Source organism: Microtus pennsylvanicus, chromosome 2 (assembly GCF_037038515.1).
Source record: "Microtus pennsylvanicus isolate mMicPen1 chromosome 2, mMicPen1.hap1, whole genome shotgun sequence".
NCBI lineage: Eukaryota > Metazoa > Chordata > Mammalia > Rodentia > Cricetidae > Microtus > Microtus pennsylvanicus.
The window spans coordinates 78,301,315-78,313,418 of record NC_134580.1 but is presented as its reverse complement, the minus strand read 5'-3'; the positions used below and the strand labels follow the sequence as shown (position 1 = coordinate 78,313,418).

Genomic DNA, 12,104 nt, shown 5'->3' with positions numbered 1-12,104 from the left:
GAGATTTATATCTGTTAATAAAAGACTTAGTAACAAATATTAGAGTACCTCCTTGATGGCCAGGTGCTGGAGCAGACATATGTGGATCAGGTAGCCTATAGGCTGGAGAGATGGCTCAGCAGTTAAGAGCACTGCCTGTTCATCCAAAGGTCCTGAGTTCAGTTCCCAGCAACCACATGGTGGCTCACAACTATCTGTAATGAGATCTGGTGCTTCTTGAGGAAGAGACCCGGTCAGTCATTTTCATCAACTTAGACCATGAAACCCAATATGGACAAGCTCAACAGAACTGCCATATGCGGGCTGCCCATGCATGCTTCAGCATTGCCAGGGCATAAATTTCATTTCCCCCCCATCAGGTAGCTTGTAGTGGCCTTGAACTAACTATATAACTGATGATGAACTTGAACTCCTGATTCTCCTGTCTCCACCTGAGTGCTGGGTTTACAAGTATGTGCTACCATCTTTGGTTTATTTCATTTTTATTTTGTTTTTTTCAAGACAGTGTTTCTCTTTGTAACAGCCACGGTTGTTCTAGCTCTGTAGACCAGGCTGGCCTTGAACTCACAGAGATCCACCTGTCTTTGCCCCCTGAGTGCTGGGATTGAAGGCGTGCACCACCACCACCCGGCCCATCCTTGGTATATAAGATGCTGGGGATGGAGCCCAGAGCCTCTTGCTTAGTGGACAAGCATTCTGTCAACTGAGCCACATCCCCAGCTCACTCTGCTGGGATGTACAGTCTGATGGGAGATAATCACTAGTCAACCAGTCATGAGCTGTATGATGACAGAATTGATATGAAGAAAGCATGTTAACATGACTTGGTCTTGCCAAGAGTCCAGGGACAATGGAGGTGATGCTTATGATGTGATGTGAGGGTCTACAGGAGTTCATTAGGGAGAAGAAGGCTCCAGCGGGAGGAATCAGCAGGTGCACAGGCCCTGTGCATGCGGTAAGAAAGCCTACGTACATAGGGTACTGGATGGACGAGGGCACAGCTGGATTTGTGTCCTGGAATGAGAACGGTTCAGAACAGGGCTCAGAGCCCCAGGCTCAGCTAGAGCTGGGAAGTTGAGTTAGCTAGCCTTTTAATTCCTCTCTGAGAATGTTAAAGGCAGAACATCTAGAGTAAGGATCCAGGCCTTCAGTGGGCCAACAACAAACAAGGCCATTGTTCAAGTCCTGTTTACCTTGAATCAGGGTCTGTGTTAAGGTCAGCTGGGTCTGTTTTCATTCAAGCACATAAGCAAACTGTTGTGGTACATTTCTATCTATGTACTTGAATTTCATGCCACAGTTACATAAATGTGGAAAGAGACGGAAGAGACCATCTAGCCCAAGGCCTCATTTTACAGGGAAGGAAAGTGAGGTCCCAAGAAGATAATGGTCTCAGGGGCAGAGCTGGGTCACCAGCCTGACTTATAAGAAAGAGGACAGCTTACTCCAAAAACCTTAAGTTCCTACCCCCATTCCTCAACCCCTAGTGGAAATATAAATAAATAATTCAGTAGCTCAGGAATGTGCTAATTGTTTCTCCCTTCAGGAGACAGATCCTGACATTGTACTTAAAAAATATTGTGGGCAGCTAGGAAGGTGGGAACAAGCCTGTGATGTTCCCTGCCCCCACAACCCAGGGAAGCAAAGCAGCCCCCGGGTGCCAAGGAACCTTCTGAATGGCAAGGCCAGCTGGGAACTATGCATGCAAAGATGCTCCAAGAAAGCCCAAAATTAATTTTTTTTTATGTAGAATTTCTTTTCTTTTAAAAACTTATTTCTGTGTAGCTCTGGTTTTCCTAGAACTCAACTATGTAGACCAAACTGGCTTCAAATCCACAAAGATCTGCCTGCCTTTGCCTCCTGAGTATAGAATTAAAGGCATGAGCCACCACACCCAGGTCTTTTACGATTTTAAGCTTTATTATGTTTTTAAATTATCTTTTATAAATTGGTGTATCTGACTTTCTGGTCTTTCAAAAAAGGTTGGTTTTTAAAAGTGTAAATTTCTCCAAGCTTTGGTGCAGACCTAACAAAACACTGTGGTCCAAATGTGGCAAACATGCTACCCGTAACTATGAAGGTAGTGTATATGCAGTGTATATGGGATGATGTTCCTGTTGAGGAAATGTGTTGTGTCCTAGACAACTTGAGGCACCTTCTGTGCGCACACAGCCACATCTTCCTTGTGTAATTTATAGACGAGAAAATCATGAGTGAGAGAAACCTTGTGACTGGACCATAGTGGCACAACTCTAAATATGGGTCCAGATTTGATCTCCTGCCTGAACGCCTGCATCTGAAGTCCACACTGGTCTGCTCAGGTTGCTGCTAACAAGTGACCAGACAGAGTAGCTTAAACAACAGAAACCTGTTCCTTTATGTTCTGGAGCCCAGAAGCCCAAAGTCAAGGTGCTAAGCAGCTCAGTTCTGGTGATAGGAGTTCTGCATCACCTCACCATCAGCGCACATGGCCTCTTGCTGTGTTCAAGGGTGGAAAGCCAGCTTTCTGGTGTCTCTTAGAAGGACGCCAGTCTGCCTTGAGGATTGTACCCCCTAAAACCCCCTATAGCTGTGCATCTCCCAAGGGCCTCACCGTCTCATCATGTGGAAGGTCAGGGCTTAGATATAGGAATTGGGGGGGCAGGGTGCACAATTCAACACACAGTGGCACCTCACTCAGTACCATAGTGTGGTGTCCAAGAGCAGTTTCTTACTGGGAAGTCGGTTGAACTGATGTCCATGGCTTTTTTCTGCTTTAGTTTCTTTCACAGGGCCTTGAGTTCATCACTTAATGTATGATGATTTTACCCTATGTCCCCAAGAAACATTGACCATCCAGATATTCCTGACAGTTTAGGGGTGCCACCAAAGGTTCTCTGTCTTCGGTCTGGTGGGAACTACAGTGGTTGGTGTGATTTGAACCTAGAGTAAGCTGTAGCTCTTAGAATGCAGAGCTTGGGCTCTGTTTGCATCTGGAGTTCTGATCTTTGGCTTCTCCAATCTAGTGATGGCGTGGAGACAGGCATCCCTAACACAGGCACAGAGTCGGCCTTGGAATGTGGAACATGTCCCAGGCAGATGTGTGACATGGTGTCTTAGCTATTGTTCTATTGGTGTAAACAGATATCACCAAGGCAACACTTATAAAGGAAAACATGTAACAGGGGCCTGCTTACAGTTTCTGAGGGTTAGTCCATGATCATCATGACAGGAAGCAGACAGGCATGGTGCTGGGGGAGTAGCTGATAACTATACACTCTGATCTACAAGCAGCAGGCAGAGAGACACTGGGCCTGGCAAGGGGTTTTGAAACCTCAAAGCCCACCTTCAGTCACACACTTCCAACAAGGCCACACCTCCTTATCCTTCTAAGCAGTTCTACTAACTGGGGACCAAGCATCCAAACATATGAACCTATGGGGATTATTTTCATTCAAACCACCATACCTGGACATCTCAACTTGCATAAAGCAAGCCACCCAATATGTTCCCATATTTGCAAGTATCTGTAGACACAGCTGCTCCACGGATCTCAGCACTTAAGTGAATGTGCCGCTCTCTGCACGTGGCCACAGACACAGAGCATTGAATTTCCTTTGTCTCCTCCTAAGCCCTGTTTGCAGGATAGACCTACACTTTTTTCAGTCTGGAGGGTATCACGGCGGCAACAGGGGTAACAGGAATGTTGGAAAGAGGGTGTGGTGGGAGGGAAGGCTGAGTGGTCCCCAGCCTCATTCTTAAGTTAACCTCTCCAGTCCTACTACGTGACCTATGTGTTCTAGACTTGATAGAAGGCTTTAATGTAAGAAAGCCAGCCACCGCTGATTGGGAGCCTATGGAATCCGGACTAGTGAAGCCCTATGAGCTCTCTGTTTGTTTCTCATTTCATAAACTGTGGGTGATAGTAGACCAACCTCACGGCAGTGGGGGGACTATGGTCTTGCTTAAGGGGTCTTAGGACACAATCTGGTACAGGAAAGGTTTTGTGAGTGCTGGGCATACTCTGCTGTTATGGTCAGTACTTGGGGACAATGCGTGTTAAACACCACGAAGGATCCCACACGGTAGGGTGGCGAGTCATCCTAGGGACAGAGAGAGCATGACATTTCCCCAGTGTTTTGGATGAGGCGAGCTCACTTTGAACTTGTGCTTGGAACTGAAGTTTGGGTGAGGCTGAGTTCTTACAAGGACAGACAGCTATTTCTTCTTTTTGTGGAGACCAAGTCTAAGAGGAAATGACTCTCTCAGTTCTCCATTCTATTCAGCCAAGCAGTCGTGAGCCTTTTGATGCTCACCCAAGTCTGGTGTCCAAAGCTGGATCCTCTCCCTTGGGTCTCTGATCCCAGCCAGGCTTGGCCACCTTCCTTTTCCCCCTCCACTTTTCCTTCCTCCCCCATTTCTCCTCTCTCCCTCAACCCCTCTCTCTCATGTGTGTGTGTGTGTGTGTGTACTTGAGGAGTGGGCAGAGCTTGATAGCAGGTGTCTTTCTCATTATTTCTGGCCTCTTTGGGCACCTGCACACTTGTGGTTCACACAAACACACACACACACACACACACACACAGACATAGAGAGGAGAGAAAGGTAGGTTAGGGTTTTAACCTTTGGGGGAGGGGGTTGAGACAGGGTTTCTCTGTAGCTTTGGAGCCTGTCCTGGAACTTACTCTACGACCAGGCTGGTCTCGAACTCACAGAGATCCACCTGTCTCTGTCTCTTGAGTGCTGGGATTAAAGGCGTGCATACTGCCCAGCATTAACTTTGTGTTCTGAGACACTGAGCCTGGGGTATCTCTATTGACTGAGCTGACTGACCAATGAGATCTAGGAAATTATGTAGTCCCAATGCTAGCATTCCAGACCCACACCACATGCTCAGACCGTGTGGGTCTGATACAAGGCAGGTCCTCATGCTTGTCATGGGATTTTGCTGACAGCCTCACAGGGCCCTCTTTCTCACAATGTAGTTGAGATGCGCCTGGGAGAAGTGGATGCTTGCAAGTGGGAGCCAGCTTGCAAGATGGCCAAAGGCATGTGTCTGTATAACTAGACCTTATAATTGGCCCTTTCTTTTAAGACACGTCATTGTAAACATCATCTTTGTAGATAGTTTGTTTGTACAGATAAGAACTTGGGTCCAAGTGTGGCTAAGTTCTAAAACACAATATTGAATTTATAGACAAGTGTTTCCAGACCTTAGGAGTAAGTCCATCCAAAACAGATTGGCCAGTTTTCCCCAAATAAAGTCCAAGCCCCTGTTTTTGTCAATATGAAAACCATAAACCAGAATATTTTCTATTTGCAACTGCATTAGGAAGCAGACCGTGGTTCGACATCCTCAGAGGCAAGGGGATGACCTTTCTGAATAGACTGATGTGGGCCAGATTTTCAGTCATCACCGTGCATAGTTCAATGAGCACGCCTTCCTGACTGAATTCTCCGGAGCTTGGATGTGGTCTTTAACACTCCTGCCTCACCCCTGGCTAGAGGTCTGGGTTTAAGGAATCTTCTAGAAGCGGGGATGGCCGAGTCCTGATGTGGATTACAATCCTTTCTCAGCAAACACCTTTTTCTGCTCTTACCTGGCCAGCGAGAACAGTGAGAAAACACAGACCGATGTTCACTGGCTCCTGTGAGAACCTGGGCTGGGCTTGTAGATGGTGCTGCTATCCAATCACTGAACGTTTGTGTGGGCTCTGCTGGGTCCCTCACACGTTCTGGGGCAGCCATAGAGGCAGGTGACTCAGAGTTTGCAGCAGAGAGGAGCTGGACAGGGAGTCTTCGTCTGAGAGTTGAAGCGGGGTGGTAGCAGATCATCAGATAGAGGACAGGGTTGATTCCTAAGTTGAAATCTGAGGGTTGAGCAGGTAGCCATCGGGTCCACAGGGCAGCCGAGAATGGAACTGTCTTTCCATCACTCATGTTGCTTTCTCAGCTCCCAGGGAGGATGTTTTCTCTGCAGAAATACTCAGAGGTGACACTTTTGGAAGTCGGAGATGAGTTGTCTGTAGCTGGCCCGAGGTAGGAAATGGACATTTTCCTTCTCTCTCCAATCACATTACTTCTGTTATTGAGGAGGAAGGTGGCATAAAGGGAACCCGAGATTTTTAAGGAGAGGAGGCTCCAACTGTTTGATTTCTGGCAGGTCTGGGGCGAGACTTCCACCGGAGGAGTGAGTGGGCTGCTCGAATCCTATATGGAAATCCACCATCAAGGTTCCCATCTCTCTGAGTCTGCTGACTGGGGTGGGAACCACAGCTGGGAAAAGCTTGGCAGGGGGATGAGAAGAGGGGGAGCCTACATCTCACCCAAGGGTAGCTGATGGCTCCAACACCAGTGTGAGGCACCATTCCCCGAAGCAGATGGCAGCAGCAGGTGCCCGCTGAGCCCTATGTGCCAGGCCCTTCCACGGCTGTACAAGTGTCATGCCTGGAAGATGGGTGTTGACTCCCTGTCAAAGTGATGAGAAAGTATGGCTGCACAGAGTGGTCCAGCTCACTGGGGTCATCTCTGCAGAGAGGGTTGGGATTTAAACGCAGCCTGCCCTGGTGTCAGAAGATTCTGGTTTCCCCTAGCACTGGCACAGGCCCCTTCAGGCCCCATGCCCCTGGGTGCGGCTTCACAAGTAGATCTGGAAGTAAGCAGGGGTGCTGGGCATGGTGTCTCTAAAAAGAACTAAGATAAGGCCTGTCTTTTCCTTCTTTTTGAGACAGGTTTCATCATGTAGCCCCAGCTAGCCTAGAACTCAAGTTGTAGACCAGACTGGCCTCAGACTATCAGAGATCCACCTGGCTGTGCCTCCCTTGCCCTGGATTTAATGACACGTGTACCACCAGGCTGGACTCTGGAGGGTTGCTTGCCTTTTGAGCTCTTTGGCTCTGCCTCCTCTTGAGTTGGCACCTTGCGCTGAAGTTGAGAAACAAATGTTGGGGGACAGGAAAGTCCTTAGCAAGAAGTGGCAGCTGGAAGCCAATGCAGCTGGCTCATGTGTTGGTCAGAATATTGTTTAGAAATCTGCCCTTCTTCCCTAAAGTTCAAGGCTTCTAGATTTTCTGCCAAATTCCAATCTGGCCATCTTAGACCCACAGCCTGGCTTGGTATCAGTCATGGGATCTGAGACTTGCCTGCTTGTTTGAGAGGAATTTTCCTCAGCCCTCCCCGGCTTGCCTTCTTCCTCTGTAGATAGGGTGTACTATCTCCACTTGATTTCTCTGAGAGTTAGTCCTTTCTGGGCAGAGAAGGGCAACCTCAGAGACTCCCACCTGGGTAGCTGTTGGAGTATTCAAGTATGTGCAAGCTGGCCCACACAGCTTGTACCTCATAATAGGAATTTATTGCGCCCATTGTTAGGTGAATCTTTTTTTCCTCATTGTTCCCACTGATACCCACTGGGGTACAAACAGAGATATGTGGAACTGGTAGTACTGTGCCCCCCACTAACTCCAGTACATCCCAGTGGAATAGCACAAAGGACTTTGAAAGAGGAACTTTCGTATGCTACCACTTAAACAATTGCACCTCCAAACAAGTCCTGTTGTAAGGTGGGAGTCTTCAGAGTCAAGCGGTCAGTTTGGATGAACACAGCTATGACATCTGGTTTGGAGCCCTGCCTGGAGGGCCTTGCTGTTCTTGGATTTTGAAGCAGTTGAAGCTGTTGAGGTGGGTCCCACAAAAGGGGCCTGGGGAGAACTTGGGGTGGCCAAATATTTAACAACCAGTATTACTCTCTTGACCCATCCCACCTAAATGGTGGCACCTGCCCAAAGTGACCTCCCTTTCTCTACTGTTGACCTGGGAAGACAAATTAAGCAGACTGAGAAGCAGAGGGACTTGGCTGGCCTATACATGCAGGAGGGGGGTGGTGGCTGATTCAGAGGGCTCCTCAGAGTTCCTTCTGCTCAGTGCCTCTGTGGCTGGAACCCGGCTTTGGAGCTGCTAGCTTTACCTCCGAGCCAGCCTTAGTGGGGACTGCTGACAGCATGGTGTGAGATTGAAATCAGGGTCTGTGTATTCATAGGAAGTCCTGTGAGCTGGGGTGGCGGCTCAACTGGGCAGCCTGCGCAGGGATGGGGTGTGACACGGTGTAGCCCAGTAAATTGTTCCCCTTTCCCCTGTTGTGGCTCCTTTTGGCTTCTAACTGAACTTCACGCTATTTCTGCTTTCACTGGGCTCACATGTCCCACATAACCGTTTCCTTCCCGGTGCTCAGCTGCTTGCGGTGGAGGGACTGCGAGCGGAACTCTGTTGTCAAATGAAGCCAGGGGTGTGGGAATGCTCATGTGGGCGTGGCCTCCCCTTTTCTACATGATTTCTACCCGTTAGCCTCTTGAGTGCTATGCTCACGGATAGAAGAACCTCCCATGCTATTCCACTCACAGGTCTCCCGGGGCCTTAATGTGAGGTTGGGCAAGGCTTCCTGCTGTTCTGGGCAGGAGTCAAGAAGAAGGGTGGGATTGTAGAGCTGTAGGCTCCAGAGTCTGATAGACCTGGTAGAATCCTTGGGACTATCGCTTGCCAAGCCAGGAGTTCATCCACAAAATCTTCTCAAGGATGCACTTGCTTGCCCCTTGCTGCCATCCTGTCCTGAGGTGATCTCACCACCCACACATTCTCTGAGGACTGGGAAGAGGAAAGTTGGGCTCATTTGCTTGCTTACCACTGTCAGTAGCAGGGAAGCAGCCATCCGTATTCAGACCCAGGCAGCCGCTTCCAGATTTAATGAGCAGTTGTCTCCGAGGTCAGCTTCTGGGTTACAAGCTGGTCGTTATCTGCTCCTCTGCAGATGCTGCCTGGGCTAAAGTACAGAAATACAAATGTCATGCACACCAGAGCTTGATACACATGAATAGTAAATTGACTTAGAGTAAGAGACACCATCCTAGGGACAGTTTGTTCTTATTCCTTATTATTTTAATTTGTTCCAGCAAATAATTGCATTTCTGTTGACAAAGAAGGAACCTTGGGAGAAACTGGGGAAAATAGAAGGTAGGTTGGCAGATTCTGAGCCACGTAGGAACCTATGTCTAGATACTGGGGTACTAGGAGTCTCCTCTTTCTATGCCTCATGTGTGAACTAGATAAACCTGGTGAGCCAGGGTATGGTGAAGCTGTAGGAGGTTATCCTGCTGTGATGTGGACTGGTGTCTCTCATACCTTGATTGTGTGTGTGTATCTAGGCACATGTATGTAATGTCTCTGCGTGTGTATACATGTATGTGTACCTCAGTGTATATGTGTATGTGTTTGTGTGTATGCATGTGTGTGTACCTCTGTGTATGTATGTATGTGTATATGTGTCTGTTTCTGTGTTTATGTATATAATGTGCATGTGTGAGAACCCAAGGCAATATTTTTTTTTTTGCTTTTCAAGACAAGATTTCTCTGTGTAACAGTCCTGACTATCCTGGTTGTCCTGGAACTTACTTTGCAGATGAGGCTGGCCTCGAACTCAAAGATCTGCCTGCCTCTGCCTCCCAAGTGCCGGGATTAAAGGCGTGCACCACCATCGCCGGGTTTGGGTATCATTTCTTTGGAGCCGTCCATTTTGTTTCTTAGGACCAACCTCACCAGTTCTAGCTGTCTGGCTAGCGAGCCCCAGCGGTCGTGTTTGTCCCCACTTCCTTAGTCTGGGGTTACGAGTGCACACTACCATGCCTGTTTTGTTTTGTTTTAAGCTTGGGTTCTAGGATCCCAATTCAGGCCCCCAGAACAATCTTTAAAGAAATCTCAGCTTTTGAATGAGGGTGTGGTCAGTGAGGAGAGGACCCTTGTGTGTTCTGTTTCCTTTCTTTTTTTTTGCCCAGCATTGTATCTAATACCTAACAGGCTTCTAGTAAATTATTATAGATCAAAGAAATAGTTAGCCGATTTCCTATTCTCTCTGTCAGTTGTTCTTTTCTGTTTTAGTGGGGAAGGGGTGCAGAGTGTGCCATAAGAGGGACAACGTCTAGATTGCCCTGGAGATGGCAGTGTTCCGTGTGTTAGGGTCAGAGTCTGGGCCCTGGCTGCCCTAACTAGCTAGACCTGTCATCAGCAGCTAATTGGAAAAGCAAGTGATGCTGGGAAGCAGAAAAAGGAGATTAATTCAGTGCAGTCATGTTGAAAAGGGAGCAAAGAAAAGCAGGGCATAGTGGTACACAATGTTAATCCCAGCACTCAGGAGGCAGAGGCAGGGGGATCTTGAGCTCGAGGCCAGCCTAATCTACAAATTAAGTTCTAGATAGCCAGGTGCTGTGGGATAATGCTCTTGTATATTGTTAATATTTGACACTTGCGTTGGTTTACTAAAATGCTAATTGACCAGTAGCCAAGTAGAAAGTATAGGTAGGTCTACCAGTCTAGGAGAATTCTGGGAAGAGAAAAGCTTCGGTCTACAGTCGTCACCCAGATGACGCAGAGGAGTGGGATGAGAATGCTACACTGAGAGAAGGTACCTAGCCATGTGACTAAACACAGACAAGAATTATGGGTTAATTTAAGTTGTAAGAGCTAACTAGTAATAATCCTGAGCTAATAGGCCAAACAGTTTATAATTAATATAAGCCTCTGTGTGTTTCTTTGGGACTGAATGGCAGCAGGGACCAGGAGGGACAGAAACTTTTTCTCTACAGCCAGGGGTGTTATACAGAAAAACCCTATCTCAAAAACAAATCAAAAAACAAAAATAAACAAAAAGAAGAGGAAGAAGAAGGAGGGAGCAAAGATATCTAGTGACTCCCCAAGTCCATCTTTGGGGTTCTGCCAAAAGATTTAGGCTTAAGTAGTAGATCAGAGTTATGCATAATTAAGCAGTTTTGGTCAAGGTGTGGCCCTGACCATCACTGCCCTGTCATTGTCTCAGTCCCAGACTGTCCTAAGATGGTCAAACTTGTCCTATGCGTTGACAAACTACATGTACAAGTGTCAGGATTCAGCATTTTCCTTATTTGAACATGGGGTTCCTAGGGAAATTCCAATTCCTTGGGGACTATTGTGTCAATAGGCTGGACTAGGGGGTGGGGGTGGGGGTACAAGTGTGTCTTTCACATGTTTTTACGGCCAGGATGGTTCTGGAGGAGTATGGAAGCACTTCTAACTCTCAGTTTGACTGACATGTGAGTCAAGTTTTCTTTAGAGGTGTCCTTTCGTTGTTAGACAAGGACAAGCAGAATAGACAGTGTAGAGGCAGCTGTGTAACCTGACTCGCTGTGGTCTACCCGCAGGTTGACCAGCTAGCATTGCTCCGCTCCCCTGGCCTCGGCCCCCTTTCTTCACCTCCTCCTGTCTGTGTTCCCTTGGATCCGTGATTCTCATGTTACCAGTGCAGGCAGGGCTGGAAGGGCAGGTTCCTAGGACTTCCAGTATTCTGTCACCTTATGCCGCCCTGCTCCCTGACACTGTGCCCTTGCTTGGAACTTCCTCCCACAGTCCTTTCTTGGGTTTCAGATCGTCCTCAGTAAGCTTGGTGGAGGTTACTGTTAATTTTAGAATTTTCTGAAAAGTTGTTTTGAACAAGAGTGTCCCCATACAGTTCAAACATGTTATAGCTGGGGCTGGAGAGATGACTCGGTGGTAAAGTCTTGCTGTATAAGCAGACAGACCCGAGTTTGGTCCCAGTGGGCTTGTGAATGCTGGGCATGGTGTTCATTTGTAATCACAGTACTGGGAAGGCAGAGCCAGGAGGATCCCGAGGCTTCTGGTCAGCTAGCTAGCCTAGTTGAATCATTGAGCCATGGGTCCCAATGAGAGAGAAAGAACTTATCTCAAAAAACAAGATGGATGGCTTCCGAGGAACACCTGAGGTTGATCTCTGGTCTCCACGTGCATATGAACCCACATGAACGTGTGCTGATGCACACACACACACACACACACACTTATAAAAAGGGTACAAGGTGGAAAATCTTTGCTGTAACCCAAAAGCCTAATTTCTTCTTTTCAGAGGCAGATGTGACTATAACAGCATTTCACTGACTAGTCTTCGAGAATATTGTTCTGAGTATATAGGAATATACTCAGAAATGAACCTGGTGCTCACAAACCATGTCTCATCTCTGAGACATGGGCTAGCTGATAGCACTAGACCCTTCCACGTTTCCACAAACATGTCTTCTTCACCCATACTCTTG

The 12,104-nt window shown here is 47.6% G+C and overlaps 1 protein-coding gene across 7 annotated transcripts in view; it reads left to right on the top strand.

Moving 5' to 3' along the window:
• The window catches only part of Prr5l (proline rich 5 like), a 183,369-nt gene that overhangs the window by 127,701 nt on the left and 43,564 nt on the right, over nt 1-12,104 (top strand). The gene's annotated exons all lie outside the window — the stretch shown is intronic.